At 36.6% G+C, this 12,218-nt stretch overlaps 1 protein-coding gene across 6 annotated transcripts in view; it reads right to left on the bottom strand.

The window, feature by feature from the left end:
• Positions 1-12,218, bottom strand: part of CDH18 (cadherin 18) — a 1,280,123-nt gene that overhangs the window by 297,560 nt on the left and 970,345 nt on the right. The window lies entirely within an intron of this gene.

Genomic DNA, 12,218 nt, shown 5'->3' with positions numbered 1-12,218 from the left:
CCAAACATTAAGGTGGTTTATTTTTACAAACTTTTTTCTCCAGATATAAGTGTAGGTAGAAAAGACTGACACATAATTATTCAATAAATATTCACAAAACATTGTTTCAAGTGATTTACAATAATAGAATACGGCAAAAGTAGAGTAGTGGAAATTCTGAGCCTTGTCTTGAAAAACATCTGAAGCTTCTGCTCTCACTCTCCTGAAACGCTATCCTAAGAATAAATATGAAGTATTTCCCCCGACTACACAGGTTGCCTTTTCTTTTTGTTGATGGTTTCCATTGCTCTGCAGAAAACTTTGAAAGCCTCACTTGTTTATTTGTGCTTTTAGTATCGAATTGAAAAAGCCCATTACTAAGATTAATATCAAGTTTACCCACTCTGTGTTCTTCTAGGAGTTTTTGGTTGTGTCTCACATTCAACTTGTCTTTAATTCATTTTGAGTTTTGTGTGTGTGTGTGTGTTTGATGTAAGACGGATTCAGTCTTGCATATAGCTATCAAGTTTTCCTGATACCAGAAGGGAATGGCAAACCCACTCCAGTATTCTTGCCTGGAGAATCCCATGGACAGAGGAGCCTGGTGGGTTACAGTCCGTGAGGTCACAAAGAGTTGGACACGACTGAGTGACTAACATACACACATACATATACTTTGCCTCACTATATATTCTTAGTTCTTTTGTCAACAATTCATCAACCACATATGAATGGGTACTTCTGAGCTCTTTATTCTGTTCTGTTGATCTATGTGTCTGTTTTTATGCTGATGCTGTACTGTTTTGATCACTACAGCTTTATAGTATAGTTTGAATTCAGGAGTGTGATGCCTTTACATTTATTATTTCTCATGATTGCTTTGGCTATTTGGAGCCTCTTGAGGATCCATACAAATTTTAGGATTGTTTGTTCTATTTCTATGGAAAACAATATTGAGGTTTTCATAGGGATTTTGTTAAATCTGTAGATTACTTTAGGAAGTATGGATATTTTAACAAAATTCCTACAATCTATGAAAATGGAATACTTTTCTATTTATTTGGTCTCCTTCAATTTCTTTCTTCAATATCTTATAATTTCATTGTATAGATCTTTGACCTCCTCTAGTATATTTACTCCTAAATATTTTATTCTTTTTGATGTTTCTTTAAATGGAATGATTTCTTAATTTCTCTTTATAATGTAAAACGAATGATATTCTGAACCATAAACTCTGGTTTGGTTTGTTACAAAAGAAAAGCTAACTGATAGAGAGGAAAAGTTATGAGAAGGAAGTTAAGAAGGAAATTTTTCTCCAATATATAATTCATCACTTGTCCTATGTAATTGTTCATATTCACTCTGATCTACCATGTGGAATTGTAAAGTCAGCTTCACTTTACTGAAATTATCTTATCCTGAAGTTATGCCCCAGGGTAATAATTTTAAAATGGCTGCTAGAATCCTGGAAGATATCCAGGTGAAGCTCCCAAGATGTTTGGGCAGAACTAAATCAGTTCCCCAACAAGCAGCACAATAAAATAAGCACAGCTGGTGTCTCTTCTTGTTGCTTTGCAACAAAGAACACAGCTGCAAATGGAAATAGGTCTGGGGTTTAGAGATTGGAAGGGAACAAAAAAACATGAAAATGATTAGAGATGTTTTACTAGATCTACGAAGACAAGGGACCTTACAGAATATAAGGGTCATGTGGTAAAATTTTATATCCTCTCCTTATATGCCAAATTAAGTTTTAGTACTCCACTGAATTAAAGTTCATAAATTTCATATTCATAATTCTATAAAATATTTTGTTCTCCCTCCAATGAACTTAGAATAATTATTGCTAAAATGTGTTACAATTTTAAAATGTTTTCAAGTAAGGTTTATCATTGTATATTTCATTAGCATACAGAAGAGAATAGGTAGAAATCTATTTATTTCCTTATAGATACATTTCTGTGAAAAACGAAGATGTAAAATTTATTTCCAAGATTGTGATCTGCTATGGTTTTCTTTGAAACAATTTCTATATATAAAGCATATTTTAAATTTAAGGTGATTACAATGCAACAAAATTAATGCTTTAAACTTTGTACTAAAATCTTCTGATTCCAGGCAAAATTAAAACCAGAATTGCAGAAATGTGGGTATACTTACATAAAAAAGAGACAAATGCATGTGTTTTTTTTTAGAGATTTACCAATACACACAATTTAAAAGAAAGACCCTTACTAATTTTGTGATAATAATATACGCTACTGTAATATCACTAAATATCTTAAAACAGATGCCACTCCATCTGAGAGTGGCAATGCCATTTACAAATAAGATTTATCCATTCTTTCTTCATTTCCCAAAGCCACACATGAAACCTGAACACTGACTCCAAAAACAAGAATAGTTTCAACTCAGGTTTTTTTCCCGTTTTATTTGCAATGACAATCAGGAATATTAACTTTCATCATTTCATAATTTTAGGACTCAGTTCTGAGCAACTAGACTTTTAATAAACTTATAGAAAATCAAATTAAAGAAGTGCTTCTATAAAATAACGGATAGGAGATGGTAAAATCATTAAGACTGGAATGATAATAAACCACATACACAGAAAAAAAGAACAAAATATATGTCAAATGTGTACTGATAAAATGTATACAAGCCTCATCATAGTCCTCTAAGGTTACATTATCCCTCTATGATATTATAATGTCATTCTGTCCACATAAGTTCATTTTGTTGAAGGCAACCACATTTTTAGATAAGTTTAAGAGAAAGCAAAATGATAGCCAGTAGCTTACTAGACATCCATCATAACCCAAAGGGTCCTTTTTAAATCAATGCTATAAAAACAGGCTTTTTTTTTTTTTTTTAATGGGAGCCACAATGACTCTCATGCACCACACTGTTACTCTTTCTATAAGCACAAATACTTTACACAGTGGTTTTCCTAGCTATTTTCATAAAGGTATCTATTCAAATATGACAGTTAACATCTAAACATGAAAACTGCTTACCCGGCAGATAGAATTGGTTTTGGTCACAAGCATATAGCATGAGGGAGAAGGAAATGGCAACCCACTCCAGTGTTTTTGCTTGGAGAACCGCAGGGATGGGGGAGCCTGGTGGGCTGCTGTCTGTGGGGCCGCACAGAGTCAGACACGACTGAAGCAACTTAGCAGCAGCAGCAGCAGCCTATAGCATGAGCATTTTAACACTATGGAATTTTCTTGGACAAGTATTATTTCTTAATAAGTATTTCTTCCATTCATGTTTCTACTTTGAAGTTGTTTTATTATTTTATCTCGCATGTTTCTTAGGAGAGTGATTCTCAGCTGTGAGCAATTTTGGCCTCCAGAGATCTTTGAGCAATATCTGAAGACATCACAGTAAGGCAGCAAGAGGAGAGATGTTGTTGGAATCTAACGAGTAGAGAGACCAGGGATGGCGCTAAACATCCTACAATGCACAGGACAGTCCTCCATAACAAAGAATTATCTAGTCCAAAATGTTAGTAGTGGCAATGCTGAAAAACCCTGTTTTGGAAGGATATGATTCCCTAGATAATAGTTGAAATTACATGGTGTATGTAAATGCAAGAGATAAAGGAAAACCTTATATTAGAACATGCATCAAAAAAGCACTTCAGTTTATTTTGCATCTTTCTTTATTGAAATACCCAAAATGTCAAGACTTTGTCTGCTGATTATTACTCACTGACAAGACATATACAACCAAATCATGCTTTTCTCACAGGCAATACAACACACAGCAATTACTGGGAGGGCTCCACAATCATTTCTTAGCACTGTGGATATACAAGAAACAACAATCTGATAAAAACGTGCACGCATGAGAAATCCCTAGAGGTGCTTTCTCTTGCCTCTTCTGTTTTCTCAGAGCACATTTTGCAAAGCTCTACAGGGAACTCGTCAGTTGTATGATGATTCTGCTTATTCTTCCTTAACCACACAGACACACACACACACAAACTCTAAGCTATATAACTGCAGGGAAGAGAGAGGAATTGTCCTTTATGCAAAATGCATTTATTTTTTCTCCTCATCTAAGTGAAAAAAAAAAAGTCCATGTTTTATAAAAGATTCAGAGGATATTTTCTCTGTCTGCAAGCAGGGCTCTCAGTCCAACTGTACTGTTCCTCTATTTTTTGCTTATCAGACGCCATATTGAAAATGTGTTTACACATCTGCAACCTGCTCAAATGTAGGTACTTTTTTTTTTTTACTGTTTTATTACTAGACCATATCACAGTTCTAAGCATACTAAGTTCCTTCCCTCTCTCTCCTTTCCAGAAGAATTAGACAATTTAAAGAATAAAGATTTTTTTAAGGACTGGATAATCCAAAACTCAAGTAATGTGCATATGGTAAAACCAGTGATCTTATTAGGCACCTTCTATTGTGAAAAATTTTTTGTCAACTATCCCACTCTTGTAAGTGATTATTAGTATTGGAAATTGATATAGCTTTAAATATGAATGCTATTATTTTTTATGATCATATAACACTTTTTATTATTTCACAAATAACATATGTATATATCAGTTTAATAAAGAAGAATCATGATGAACTTCTGTTATACCAAATAAAACTGCAGCCTTTTTTTTAGAAGTAATTGCTTTCACCGATGTGTGTGGTCTCCATATATTTCTATGTGTGCATTCATATTCAGGAACACATATCATTTTTCAAAAAAAGGATGCTATTCCACACAGATTTCTAAAAAATTTCTCACTAAAATACTCTGGATCTTTGAATGTCAGCATACACAGTTTAAATTCATTCATTTTAAGCCTGCCTAGGGTATCACTGTATGAAGAATAATTTGAGAACTTCACTGTACTTTAAGTATGTTTTCTACTTTTCACCTCTGTGCACAATACTACAATGGGCAACTTTCAACATACAACTTTAGATATCCATGTCAGTATATATATAAAAGAGTCTTCTATTATAAATTTATGTTCTTTTAAAAATTTTGATAGATATTGCCAAACTACTCGCCAAAAAACTATGGAAATCAACATTTCTGCTAATAGTTCTGCACACTAATAATTTTGTGAATTATCAAATTTGCATACTGGATAGGCAAACACTGCTATCTCTTTCTCCTTTGAGCTTTTTAAATTCCTAGTGAAATTTGAAATGTTTTAATACAATTAACATTTATTTTCCTATGAATCTCCTGCTAATGTCATTTACCCATGCTCATTTGATTATAGTGCATTTTTCTTATTATTGAAACTGTTCCTTTTGTTGTACTCAGTTGCTCATTCGTGTCTGACTCTGTGTGACCCCATGGACTGTATAGCCCACCAGATTCTTCTGTCCATCGAGATTCTCCAAGCAAGAATACTAAAGTGGGTTGCCATGTCCTCCTCCAGGGAATCTTCCCAACCCAGGGATCGAACCCAGTTCTGCCATACTGTAGGGGAATTCTTCACCCTCTGAGATACCAGGGAAGCCCGAAACAGTTTCTTATGTAAGGAAACTTAGTACTTTGTCTGCCCTATGTGTTTGTATTTTAGCTTATTATCTTTCATCTTATTAGAGTTAACATAATTATTTGATATCTTTATTTTCAACTGTTTATTCATTTAAATTCATATCTTATTTCTTACTGACTATTGGATTCATATCTTACATTAAAAATCCTTCATCACATTTGTTTGTTTCACTTTTCAGTGGTTGCATTTTTATAAGCTAGATCATGGCATCTGGTCCCATCACTTCACGGGACATAGATGGGGAAACAGGGGAAGCAGTGTCAGACTTTATTTTGCGGGGCTCCAAAATCACTGCAGATGGTGATTGCAGCCATGAAATTAAAAGATGCTTACTCCTTGGAAGAAAATTTATGACCAACCTAGATAGCATATTCAAAAGCAGAGACACTACTTTGTCAACAAAGGTCCATATAGTCAAGGCTATGATTTTTCCAGTGGCCATGTATGGATGTGAGAGTTGGACTGTGAAGAAAGCTGAGTGCCGAAGAATTTATGCTTTTGAACTGTGGTGTTGGAGAAGACTCTTGAGAGTCCCTTGGACTGCAAGGAGATCCAACCAGTCCGTTCTGAAGGAGATCAGTCCTGGGTGTTCATTGGAATGACTGATGCTGAAGCTGAAACTCCAGTACTTTGGCCACTTCATGAGAACAGTTGACCTATTGGAAAAGACTATGATGATAGGAGGGATTGGGGGCAGGAGGAGAAGGGGACAACAGAGGATGAGATGGCTGGATGGCATCATCGACTCAATGGACATGAGTCTGAATAAACTCTGAGAGTTGGTGATGGACAGGGAGGCCCGGAGTGATGCGATTCAAGGGGTCGCAAAGAGTCGGACATGACTGAGCGACTGAACTGAACTGAACTGATTTTTATAAGCATATTGAATGCTTCAGTTTTATATACCTTAATTACAGATTTATTTACCATTTATATTGTTGTTAAGTGTTGGGGAAAACACAGTTTCACATCACCCAACACTGTAACCATGCCTAGTCTGAACTCCACTCCTTAGTTCAGTTCATACAGATACTTTCCACACAGAAAGTGGCCCTGGACTATTCCATTCACCTCACTGTCCACACCATCTGGGTTATTAAGGTTTTTCAGCTACCTGGAGCTTTTTCTTTCTCCACAGTACTTCTTTCCCCACACTATCCCTGATGTATGTATTTTGGGGTTGTAAGAGGGATTCGTGTTAAAAAAGCATTCCCTTATTGGACCCTCTAGGGATTAAATTCGGGTATAAATGAATAGCTATTCCTTTATTTCCAGGCAATATTGGATGAATTTTCCTTTGTATGGTATGCTGATATTGTTTAGTCGCTAAGTCGTGTGTGACTCTGTAACCCCATGGACTGTAGGCTCCTCTGTCCATGGGATTTCCCAGGCAAGAATACTGGAGTGGGTTGCCATTTTCTTCTCCAGGGAATATTCCCAACCCAGGGATTGTAACCATCGCAAAATGCTATCTCTTGAACAAGAGAAACATTATAATAATATCAAATCTATTCCAATGAATTAAGAAGGGGATCCTTACCTCTGGCCCAGTAAACTGTATGGATCCTGGAACACACTATTCCTTGTTATAATTATTGCACAACTAGCTTGATCTAGATTTTGTGTTTTTTAAACTGTATTGAAAACGGGAACTCAAAAGCTGAAGCTTAGACATCTCTTCCATTTGTACTTCTTACTAACCCTGTGATCTTGGGGAAATTAATTAATTCTATATTATTAGTTTTATCCTCTGTAAAACAAGAATAATTTGTAATGCTGACCTCAAGATGATACAAGCATGGAATTATTACGAATGACATGCAATGTCAGATACATAGTAAGTGCTCAATAAATATTCCTTGGAGTTGTTTTCAATGATCCTTATCACAACTGCTGTAGCCTCATGTGGTCTCAGACTTCAACAAACCTAACTGGATATTTTATAGTAATCAACTTTTGATTTTCTGCAAATCTCAAAGTCAGCATTCAAAACCTCTATCTCTTTTGATCCACTGATCAAAACTTTATGGAGTCAGTCAGTTATGTAGTTGATAAGAAGCAAGATTTAGTTATCTGAAATCAACTATTAGCTTCACCACAGACAGAAAGAAAAAGTGCTGCCCCAGCAAAATCATCTCGCATCACAATTATACAGTAGAGATGGTAAACAGGAATGATTTTATGCATCATTTCCAAATCAAGCAACTTAATACAACTATATTATATTAACCCCATCATTGTTCTGTGATGCTAAAATCTTTCTTCCCATTCCTTTGTATTCAGTATTAGATTCAATTCTTTAGCAACTGTGCTGTGTGCTGTGCTTAGTTGCTCAGTTGGGTCTGACTCTTTGTGACACCAGGGACTGCAGCCCGCCAGGCTCCTGGCTTCATGTTAAAATCGAGAATTTGTCTGAGTACCAATTCAGACTGAATACAGCTGCGTACATCTGAAATCCAACTCGATAACATAAAAAGACAAGATTTACTTTCTTAAGGAAGCTCTTGGGAGTCACAGACCAGGTCTGGAGCATCAGTTCTGAGATGGATCATCCTTTCGGGCCCTTTTATCTTTCTGATCCATCTCACTTAGCAATAGGCTTTCATCTTTATGGTTGCAAGTGGCTGATGTATTTTGAGACCACATCTGCTTTAGGCAACAAGGAAAATGGCAACGGGTAAAATATCCGTGCCAGGTGTGTCTTTCTGGCAGGAAGCCTGTATCTTTCCTGAAAGTTCCACCTACTGGCGTACACTTAACATCCTACTATTTAGAATTACATCACATGGTCATTTTTAGGTGAAAAAAAAAAACTGTAGTAAATGGACATTTAATTCTGCATAGTGTCAACCTAAGCAAACTGTAGGGAAAGAGAAGCCGAATATTAAATAACTAACATCATTTACCTAAAGGGAAGAAGCATGATTCTATTGTTTGTGTCAAATGGCATATTCTTTAAATTTTCATTTTTAATTAGAGGATAATTACTTTACAATTTTGTGATGGTTTCTGCCATACATCAACATTAATCAGCATCAGGTATTCATATGTCCGCTACCTCTTGAACCTCCCTCCTAATTCCCTCCCCATCTCACTCATCTAGGTTGTCAAAGAGTACCAGCTTTGGGTGCCCAGCATCAAACAGCAAATCCCCGACTATTTTATATATGACAATATATATGTTTCAATGCTATTCTCTCAAATCACCCCACCCTTTCCTTGCAGCAAATGCCATATCTATCAAGAGTATTAGAGAACAACACTCTCTTCTAATCGCTCCTCCTGCCTCCAAGCTTATTCCGTAAAACCTCTTACATTAGAGACCAGCAAACTTTTCTTGTAATAAGCAACACAGGAAATGTTTCAGGCTCTGTGGGCCATATGTTGGCTGCAACTATGGCTCTGCTCCCACAGTACCTAGACTATCATAGGCAAGATTTAAATGAATGGGTACAGATTTGTTCTAATAAAATTTTGTTTACAAAAACAGACCATGAGAACCTACTGTATAGCACAAGGGGGAAAAAGAAGGTAGAATCTGTTTGGAAAACATATATTAAGTTAATCTTAAAAAATGCATTCTAATATGCATTAGGTACACACACATACTATTTGATTTCACTTTTATGAGGTACCTAGAATTGTCGAATTCATAGAGTCAGAAAGTACATTGGCAGATGCCAGGGGCTGGGTGCAGGAGTCAGGGGGGCGAATGGGGAATTAGTGTCTAATGAGGACAGAGTTCCAGTTTTGCCTCTGTGCTCAGTCTTGTCTGACTCTTTGTGATGCCCAAGACTGTAGCCCTCCAGGCTCCTCTGTCCATAGGGTTTCCAAGGCAAGAATACTGGAGGGGGCCGTCATTTCCTCCTCCAGCAGATCTTTCCCACTCAGGGATTGAACCCTCATTTCTCACGTCTCTTGCATTGCCAGGTTCCACTGTGCTACCTGGGAAGTCCCACATTCCAGTTTAGGAAGGTAATAAAGTCAAGGGATCCATGATGGTGAGTGCTGCACAACAATGTGAATGTACTTATTGCCTCTGAACTGCACAATTAAATATGGTTAAAATAGTATGTTTTATATTATGTGACTTTTACCACAACAAAATAGAAACAAACAAACCAACAAACAAAAAAACAGCAGGCTGGATTTGTGTCCACTGTCATGGTTTGCTGGTCCCTTTTGTACCATATTACTAGCTATTTCGTGGTTCTTTTTGTGTATTTATTTCTAAAATCAGAGGCAGTGCAAATATCACTTATTCTTAAGCCCACAATGTAAAGCAAATTCTTTACTATGCTAACCTCCATATCACTTTCTATAAGTTCATATTACGTGTGCAGTAGATGCTATTATGATGTTTTATGTGTTTATTTTTCCACAATAAGTTCAAACACACACACATACACACACAATATGATTTCCAATATTCAGCCTATAGCTTGCCATACTGTTTCACCAGAAATTATGCCTGGACCCATGGTACAAGACAGACTGAAAGCCTCCTCTGCTTTGTCCTTTTTCCCCAGTACTTTCAGGCATTAACTTTTCTCCTTCAACCAGGCTTGTCTCTATCAAAGAACTTAAAAATATAGTTGATCTTAGAACAATTTGGGGATTCAAAACACCAACTTCCCTCCTGCAGTCAAAAACCATATGTAACTTGTTACAGTTGGCCCTCGTATAGAAGGTTCCTATAAGGAGACTCGCACAGTTCACACCTGTGTCGCTCAAGGGTCAGCTACACTAGTATTGCCCATTCCTACCCTTCTCTCCAAGTCTTAGATGAGGGCTGAAATATTTCGGCTTGCTCCTAAGTCCTTCAGCCTTTGCTGCAATGATTTCTTCAGGCTTCATGATTCCTAAAAGCCCAGTATCATTCACAATGCTCACATGTACTCACTTAGATTTAACTGTGTTCACACACAGGTATATATATTAGATTGCACTTATAATAACTTTTTTCTCCTCTTATTATTTTCTTTGGCTTTTTGATCTCTGTTTTGATTGATTTCAACTATTTTCTATGTCAACTATTTTCCCAAGCATTTCTCTAGATAAAGTTGGAGGATACGGACTACCCTGGTGGTTCAATGGTTAAAACTTCACGCTTCCAGTGCAGGAGATGTGGGTTTGATCCCTGGTCAGGGAACTAAGATCTCCCATGCGGTGTGGTGCAGCCAAAAAAATTCTTAAAAAGATAGCAGGATGATATACTTTCTGGATTCCTTTCTACATATTTTTTTCATGCTAACAGATATATCATGTTTTTGATAGAGTGAAGGATTTGGTGTTCAGTCTTTTCTCTGAAGGCTGACAATGGTATTAAATTATTAACCACATTCCAGTATTTCAAGTGAAAAATATGCTGTGAAAATATCTTTTCCTAGTAAGTAACTTTTAAAAATCTGAAGTCTATATAATTTAGGCTTTAGGAAAACTTTGCCAGCATCCAACTAAGTTTGATTCTTTTCCAATTAACCCTGTAATTCAGAAAGTTTATTCAACTTGCAAATTCTGTATATTCTACACCTAAATGTTAAAAAAAAATGTTACTGTTCCTCTCCTTCATCTGCTGTTTCTTGCATTCTGAGAAAATATGTTATTCCCACACTAAGTCTAGTTAATACATCCTCTAAGTCTCATCTATTTCTCACAATTTCCATATATTTGTATTTTTATTCTCTGATTTTTAGCTCCTTCTTCCAGTCTTTGGAAGTTCTTAAGTTCCAGGAAAACAATTTGGGTCTTATCAGTGACCCTATGTGCCACAATGTACATATTGTTTTTCTGTTTTTTACTTATTGTAGAAAACATGGCTTTGAGTTATAGGAATCTCTCTGCAGTGTCCTTAAAACACGAATGCTCTGATTACCTAGTGTTCAATATTCTTTTTTGGTAATGACTGCTGCGCCTGTTGTCTTCTTTGGTGCTCTGGCCCTCAGAGTGACGGTCAGTTTCCAATGTGCTCCCTGGGGTTCTTACGTGGCCCCTGGCAGTACCTTACCAGCGACATTCTCACAAGTGATGGTGTCACAGAGCTCTTTGCTTCGGTAAGGAGATGATTGGCAAATGTGTTATCAATCCCTTGACAAGCCTCCAGAAGAAAGTGTCTTCTGGAGTTTTTTCACAAACTTTCACCTGCCAGAAATAATGGTGTTGAGTTTCTTAGCATTGTGTGTGGGGCGGTGGGGGCGGGGGGGAGGTATTCCTTGCAGCTTGTGGGATCTTAGCTCACCAACCATCAACTAAACTTAAGCTCGTGGTAATGAAAGTGTAGAGTTCTAATGACTGGACCACCAGGGAATTCTCTTCAACTTTCTTAAGAGACCGATGAGTCTGAGTGTGTTTGAGTCCTTTCCACTGGCTCTCTGAGACTAGACCCTGCATTTTACTCTCGTCTCTGGGGAATCCATTTGGCAATTGCTTTCTCCCCTGAGATTCTATTTAAGAAGGAAAACTGAGTCTCTCTTTCTAACCTTATTCCCTCACAGCTTAAGGAGCTATCTGCTAATCTCAGGAGAATTAAAATAGACTAGATTTGGGAAAACAAAAGAAATTACAATCTCCCATTAAAAAACCTTACATATATGAGACAAAGGATGTTAAAAAAACATATTGCAGAATCATTTCAAAACAGATGTAAGTCAAGTCATCATGTTGTTCATCTTCAATTCATAAGTGCTGCATATCAATTATATCTCAATAAAAG

The sequence above is a fragment of the Ovis aries genome, chromosome 16, assembly GCF_016772045.2.
Source record: "Ovis aries strain OAR_USU_Benz2616 breed Rambouillet chromosome 16, ARS-UI_Ramb_v3.0, whole genome shotgun sequence".
Classification (NCBI taxonomy): domain Eukaryota; kingdom Metazoa; phylum Chordata; class Mammalia; order Artiodactyla; family Bovidae; genus Ovis; species Ovis aries.
Note: the sequence above shows the minus strand (reverse complement) of the source record. Positions and strands in the feature narration are given on the sequence as shown.